Source organism: Somniosus microcephalus, unplaced genomic scaffold (genome assembly GCF_052327205.1).
Source record: "Somniosus microcephalus isolate GS21.2 unplaced genomic scaffold, FLI_Smic_1.0 unresolved_chr4, whole genome shotgun sequence".
Taxonomy (NCBI): domain Eukaryota; kingdom Metazoa; phylum Chordata; class Chondrichthyes; order Squaliformes; family Somniosidae; genus Somniosus; species Somniosus microcephalus.
In genome coordinates, this window is record NW_028225182.1 from 16,541,438 (window position 1) to 16,549,205 (window position 7,768).

The following is a 7,768-nucleotide window of genomic DNA, read 5'->3' on the forward strand; positions in this document are numbered from 1 at the left end:
TATTGCACCACCGCTGAACAGCCCCTCCCTCAAGTCCCGGTATAAAAACAGCCGGTGGGACCCCGACTGGATTCCAACCCCAAGCCGGCGGCTGGAGCCGAATCCCCGGTTCAGATGTGGTTTCACGCTCATTCCTTTAGGAAACGCGGGTTCGGGTACGAAAAATCTCTCCTGATTCGCTCCCCTTATAGTGAAGGAGACAAAAAGTAACTAAAACTTGCCGAAACCTGGGATGGTCAATCTAACGCTCGCCCAACTAAGCTGTTTCGGCTTTACGGGCTGTGGTAGGTTCGTTGTTCTCATTCGGTTTCTACTGACCCCCACATAGAGCAGACAGGGCAGAGTCCCATCATTGGCCTGTGCTCTGGTGTATCTGGTTCCCAGGGCTCACAGTGAAGCGACCACGTGTATATCTGATCTACACATTGATGAACAAATACAACAGCAAAAGAACTCGTGGGAAGATTCCAACAGTTGTGAGAAACCCAGACACCATGTTAATATCTCACCGTCACCATTGGTCGATGAACCGATCTAATGGCTCAAAGCGGGTTTTCACATCAGTTTGTTTAACGGATTTTCTTTCAGCGACTATTTCCATGTTCCGACAATAAATGTTACATTTCTTTAATTTGCACAAGTAAACAGAGTTTGGACAGTTACTATCTTGCTCTCCGTGACCTGAGGTTTTATCTCGGTAATCTCCGGCTTTAGTATATGTTGTAAATAATTTTGGAACAGGTCTCTGTGGCGCAATCGGTTAGCGCGTTCGGCTGTTAACCGAAAGGCTGGTGGTTCGAGCCCACCCAGGGACGGTGTTTTAACTTTTCCAGGTTTTCAAAATGTGCATTTTGGCTGCAAGATCATGGGATAAACTGTAGCACTGGGTGCAATGTCGGTGAGTATGAGATCATCCACTGGGATCCGAAAAAACCGTTTCGTAACATTTTCTTAATGGTGACAGACGAATAGCAACATGAGGAGGCCCTTCAGCCCCTCAGCCCTGTTCCTTCATTCAATTAGATCCTGGATAATCTGTATCTCAGCTGCATTGCCCCGCCTTGGTTCCATATCCAGCTTCACTAGTTTGGAATGGTCTCATTTTTAGGTGCGCCTGGTGCCGCTCCTGGCCTGCTCTTCCACACATCTCACTGAACCAGGTTTGGTCCCCTGGTTTGACGGTAATGGTAGAGTGAGGGATCTGCCGGGCTAGGAGGCTACAGATTGTGATTGAATACAATTCTACTGCTGCTCATGGCCCAGAATTGTACAGAGAAAATACACGTGTTTTATGAGATATTTTATTTTATTAATATTTAATCACAAAATTATTTCAACTTTTTCATATTGATTCAATTTTAATGGGGAATATTTTACAAAATGTTTCCGCCCGGTTTCTAATGGGACCTTTCGTGTGTTAGGTGAATGTGATAACCACTACACTGCGGAAACTCTGCTCCATGAGCTGTCGTTAGAACATCACAGAAGAGAACCGCAGTCTACAAATGCAGGTAATAGAATCATAGAGTCACAGAGTCACACGGCACAGAAGGAGGGCATTCGGCCCATCGAGTCTGTGCTGGCTCTCTGTAGAGCAATCCAATTAGCCCCATTCCCCCGCTCTATCCCAGTATCCCTGCAAGTTTATTTCCCTCAAGTGCCTATCCAGCCTTCCCTTGAAAACTGAGTGTCTCCGCTTCCACTACTTCCGTCGGCAGTGAATTCCAGGTCCTCACCACTTGCTGCGTCAAAAAGTTTTCCCTCACATCCCTCCTATATCTCTTGCCAAAAATCTTAAATCTGTGTCCCCTATTCATTTTCTCTGTTAACTATTCCAAGGAACATCCCAAAGGTTTAAAATTGTGGATGTTAAAATGCATCCTTTCCATCGGTGAATATGAAGCCCGGTCTCTCTCGTGACAGGCAAAGATACTCACAACTCTACTAAGGAGAACTAACAAATACAAAATCTGTCAGAGCAACAGTCGAGCTGTGAACAGAGTTAGAAGGAGACAGAAGAGACGGACATAGAGAGAGAAAGAGACAAAGAGAGAGACAGAGACAAAGAGAGAGAGAGACGGACACGAGAGCGAGATCCTCAGTTTGACGTCTCACAGAGTGGGCCCAGGGATGAGGGACTTCAGGTATATGCAGAGACTGGAGAAGCTGGGATTCTTTTCCTCAGAAGGTTAAGAGGAAATTTAATGGTGGTTTTCAAAATAAGGAGAATCCAGTGGCAGGAGGGTCGGTAACCAGAGGAAACTAATTGAAGATAACCGGAAAAAGAACCAGAGGGGAGATGAGGAGAATTTTTTTACGCTGCAAGTTATTGTGATTGGGAATGTGCTGCCTGAAAGGGCAGTGGAAGCAGATTCAATAATAACTTTCAAAAGAGAATTGGTTTACTATTGAAAAGGAGAAATTTCCAGGGCTGTGGGGAAAGAGCAGGGGAGCGGGACTGATTGGAGAGCTCTTTCAATGTGCCAGCGCTGACTTGATTGGCCGAATGACCTCCTTCTGTGTCGTATCAATCTATAATTCCATGGTCTATGAGTCTCTCCGCCCCGGGGTCGAAGGTGCAATGGATGTTCATCCAAATAATTCCCCATTGAGATTCGGTGTGGATTTGTTTCCTTATAAAGTTTGTATTTTAAATTTCATGAAAAACTGTAAATTGCTGAAAATATTCTGATGATCCGGACGGGGATTGAACCCGCGACTTTGGCGTTATTAGCACCATCACTCTCAGCAATTGAGGTAACCGGCAACAAAGTACCCCTTGGATAGGTTCGAGCTCAGGCTGGGTGGTTGTATTTCAGGCTCACACTGGGTGACAGAGTTACTGCACAAACAATCAACACACCACATCGCTTAAACATTGTTAACTGTTCGTATATAAAACTGGGCAGAGTGTCAATCGAAAGTAACAGAAAAAGAGCTCTTTAATCTATTAAATTTAATTCTGAAAGTTATTATCACACCACCGCTGAACAGCCCCTCCCTCAAACACTGCCCTGATATAAAACCAGCCGGAGCGACCCTGAGCCGCTGTCACCACAACCGGACTCGAACACGCAGCGGGCGTCCGGAGCCGGATCCAGAGGGTCAGATGTGGTTTACATATAAGAACATAAGAAATAGGAGCAGGAATAGTCCATTTGGCCCATCAAACCTGTTCCACCATTCAATAAGATCATGGCTGATCGTCTATCTCATCTCCACTTTCCTGCACTATCCCCATATCATAAGAACATAATTGATTCCTTTAATATTCAAAAATCTATCGATCTCTGTCTTGAATATAGTCAATGACTGAGCTTCCATAGCCCCCTGGGGTAGAGAATTCCAAAGATGCACCACCCTCTGAGTGAAGAAATGTCTCCTCATCTCAGCCCTAAATGGCCAACACCTTACTCTGAGACTGTTACCCCTGGATCTAGACTCCCCCAGCCAGGGGAAACATTCTCCCTGCATCCAAACAGTCAAGCCCTGTAAGAATTGTGTATGTTTCAATGAGGTCACCTCTCATTCTTATAAATTCTACAGCATATAGGCCTAGTCTACTCAATCTCTCCTCATAGGACAATCAACCCAGCCCAGGAACCAGTGTGGTGAACCTTCGTTGCACTCCCTCTATGGTAAGTATATCCTTCTTGAGGTAAGGAGATCAAAACTGTACACAATACTGTAGGAATGGTCTCACCAGGGCCCTATATAATTGCAGTAAGAAGTCTTTACTGTTATACTCAAATCCTCTTGTAATAAAGGCCAACATACCATTTGCTTTCCTAATTGCTTGCTTAACTTTCCATGATTCGTTTACAAGGGCACCCAGGTCCCTCTGAACAACAACATTTCCCAATCTCTCACCATTTCAAAAATACTCTGCTTTTCTGTTTTTCCTACCAAAGTGGATAACTTCACATTTCTCTAGATTATATTCATTTGCCATGTTCTTGCCCACTCACGTAGCCTGTTTATATAACCCTGAAGCCTACTTGCATCCTCCTAACAACTTTGTATCATCAGCTTACATACAACTTAATATTCCCATCCAGCTTTGTATACAACATTTGGTCCCCTCATCCTATTGATCTGGGAGGCGCGAGTTCAAGATCGGAAAATCTCTCCTGATCCTCTCCCCTTATGGTGAAGGAGAAACAAATTAAACAAAATTGGCGAGACCCTGGATTGAACCAGGGACCTTTAGATCTTCATTCTGACGCTTTCGATATGAATTGTAGCCGGCCCGCAATGGCGGACTGCAGCTCCCACAATGCCGAGCGACAGCGAAAGGTCCCTATCTCTGTGACACAGGCCGCACTGCACTCTGGGGGCAGAGCTCGCACATGCGCACCTGAGGCACCCGATGAGCCGCCGCTTTCTCTCTGCGGCGCGGGACAAACTTTCAGTCTCTCCGTTAACAGTGAGCGGTGATTTTGCTGGAAACTGACGACACTTTCCCTTTTAATCGCGCGGTTTTATGGCCGTAAACAGCGCGCATGCGCAGTGAGCTGGGTCACAGCAAGATGGCGACCGGGCGGCGAGTGACGCCACAATGCTGGCTGACGTCAGAAGGCCGCTGATTGGCGGTTTGCTCCGGGGCCGAGGGTTAGGGGTGAGGGGGCGGTTCTTGTGTCCGGCCAGAGAGCGGGCGGGCGCTGAGATTAGAGGGAGCCCGGGGCAACCTGCATTTCACCATCGCCTTTCACAGCCTCAGCCCGGCCCAGAGCCTCACACACAATGGGGGGCTTGGCTTGTGAAGGGAGCTCATTCCAGGAAAAGCGGCAGGCACAGCAAGTTCCCACACACAGCACTGTGAGCACAGCAGGATCCCACACACTGCACTGTGGGCACAGCAAGATCCCACACACAGCACTGTGGGCACAGCAAGATCCCACACACAGCACTGTGGGCACAGCAAGATCCCACACACAGCACTGTTGCCAATGGCCAAATAATCCACTTTAGTGATGTTGATCAAGGGAGAAATATTTGCCCTAGACCCCGGGGAGGACTCGGCCACTCTTCTTTGATATGCTGTCGTGAGATTTTTTACATCCACCCGAGAGGGCAGACAGGGCCTCGGGTTAATGTCCCATCCAAAAGATGGCAACTGCGACAGTGCGGCACTCCCTCAGCACTGCACTGCAGTGTCAGCCTGGATTTTGTGCTTAACTCTCTGGAGGGGGGCTTGAACACACAACCTTTATGATTCTAGAAGCGAGAGAGTGTTACCAATGAGCCAATGCCGACACCGAGTACTTCAGAACGGTCCTTAATTGTTCCGTCCCCTAACCCAATGTCTCTTTTTTTCCACAGGAGAAGTCGTGCTGAAACTTCCAGGAATTTTGAGAAGGAATTTTCACCGGTGTTGAATAAATGTTCTGGAAAATACTTCATTCCGACTGGAAACTGCTTTGGATGATCACATGGCCGGGAGGCACCGAGACAATTTGATGAGACTGTGAAGGACGTAAAGTGAAATCAGGCACATGGCGAACAACGGTGTTCAGGTAACTGGGGATCCCCGGGGTAATGGCCACTCTGTTCAGGTAACTGGGGATCCCCGGGGTAATGGCCACTCTGTTCAGGTAACTGGTGATCCCCGGGGTAATGGCCACTCTGTTCAGGTGGGCAGTTTAAAAGGAAGTGGAACAGTGCGGGGAGAAAGTTGGCTGAGGATCGGAAACAGAGGCTCGGTGTTAATGGGAGTTGCTCAGATTAGTGAAGGGTTGGAAGTGGTTACCCCAGGGCTCAGTGCTGGGACCACTTTTCTTCTCCCTATACAGAGACTGTTCGGATTTTCACAATCTCAACATTTGCTGATGGCACAAAAGTAGGAGGTTTGACAAACAGTAATGAGTCTGTAAATGTGTTCAGGAAGACATTGTGTAGAAAAGGAAAAATCAACCTGGCATTTAATTATTTTGGTCTTAAATTGATATCCTCTGGTTACCGACTCACTAACCAGTGGTGACAATTTTTTATCAGTTACTTGATCAAAACACCCCTCAAAATTTTGAACCCCATTATCTGACCCCTTTTCAACGTCTCTTCTCATAAGAAAAGTTCTGTGAAGATTCCTGTCCTTGGGATCATCTCAGTGAATCTCTTCTGCACCTCTCCATGGCCCCGACATTCTTACTAAAGTAATGCACCAAAAACTGGAGACAATATTCTGACTGTGGACCAACCAATGATTTGTCCAGGTGTAGCATTAACTCTCCATTTATACTCTGTGCCCTTATTTATAAATCCTCGGATACCGTGTGGAATTTTGTAAAACCGCTTTATCAACTTGCCTCCCACTTTTAAAGATTTGTGTCTCTGAATCCCTGAATCTCTCTGCTCCTCCACTCCTTCTACAGTTTTACCGTATAGTGTCTATTTCCTCTCATTCTTCTCACCTCACATCTCTGCATTAATTTCCATCTGACATCGACCTGTCCAATCTGCTCACCTGTCTCTCTCCTCCTGAAGTTGTCCACAGTCCTCTTCATGGTTAACCTCACTCCTTATCTTTGTGGAAGCTGCAATGTTTGATATTGTGCTCCAAACACCCAAATTCAGGTCAGTCATATCCACATATATTGAGAAAAGCAATGGTGCCCACACTGACCCCTGGGGATCACTACTGTTTAAATCCTTCCAGTGCAAAAAACAGCTGTTAACCACAACTCTGTTTTTTGTTATTTACCCATTCTGTCTCTCTCTCTCCCTCCTATCCAACCTCTCACGTTCTTTATCACTTAGTTCTTGGACACAAACAGACACATTTCCCCTTTTCTCTGTCCTTCTCAATTAAAACTGTTTCTCCCCTTTGTCGCCCCTAGTCTCGCTCCTTCTCACTCTTGTATCCACACCATCTCTCGCACTCCCTCCCTTTCCGATCCTCCCTCATTCAGACGCTTACTCTCACACACTGTCTCTCTCAGACTCACTCTCTCACACACTGTCTCTCTCAGACTCACTCTCACACACTGTCTCGCTCAGACTCTCTCACACACTATCTCTCTCAGACTCACTCTCACACACTGTCTCTCTCAGACTCACTCTCTCACACAATGTCTCTCAGACTCACTCTCACACACTGTCTCTCTCAGACTCACTCTCTCATACACTGTCTCTCTCAGACTCACTCTCACTCACTATCTCACATACAGTCTCAGACTGACTCTCACACACTCTCTCAGACTCACTCAAACAATGTCTCTCTCAGTCTCACACACTGTCTCTCTCAGACTCAGTCTCACACACTGTCTCACTCACTCACTCTCTCACACAAGATCTCTCTCAGACTCTCTCTCAGACTCTCACTCTCAGACTCACTCTCACACATTGCCTCTCTCAGACTCACTCTCTGGTACAATGCCTCTCTCAGAGTCACTCTCTCACACTCTGTCTCTCTCAGACTCTGTCTCTCAAACTCTGTCTCTCTCCGACTCACCCTCTCACACACTGTCTCTCTCAGACTCACTCTGAAACACTGTCTCTCGCCTACTCATTCTCTCATACAATGTCACTCTCAGACTCACTCTCTCACACACTGTGTCTCTCAGACTCTCTCTCACACACTGTCTCTCAGACTCACTCTCTCACACACTGTCTCTCTCAGACTCACTCTCTCAAACAATGTCTCTCTCAGACTCACTCTCTCACACACTGTCTCTCTCAGACTCACACACTCTCTCACACACTGTCTCTCAGACTCACTCTCTCACACACATTCTCTCTCAGACATGCTCAGACTCTCTCTCTCCGACTC

The 7,768-nt window shown here is 46.8% G+C and overlaps 1 non-coding gene across 1 annotated transcript; it reads left to right on the top strand.

Annotated features, from left to right (window-relative positions):
- The first annotated feature begins 741 nt into the window (after nucleotides 1-741).
- Nucleotides 742-815, top strand: trnan-guu (transfer RNA asparagine (anticodon GUU)). Its single transcript has one exon. It is a non-coding gene; the product is annotated as a tRNA-Asn (tRNA).
- The last annotated feature ends 6,953 nt before the right edge of the window (nucleotides 816-7,768 follow it).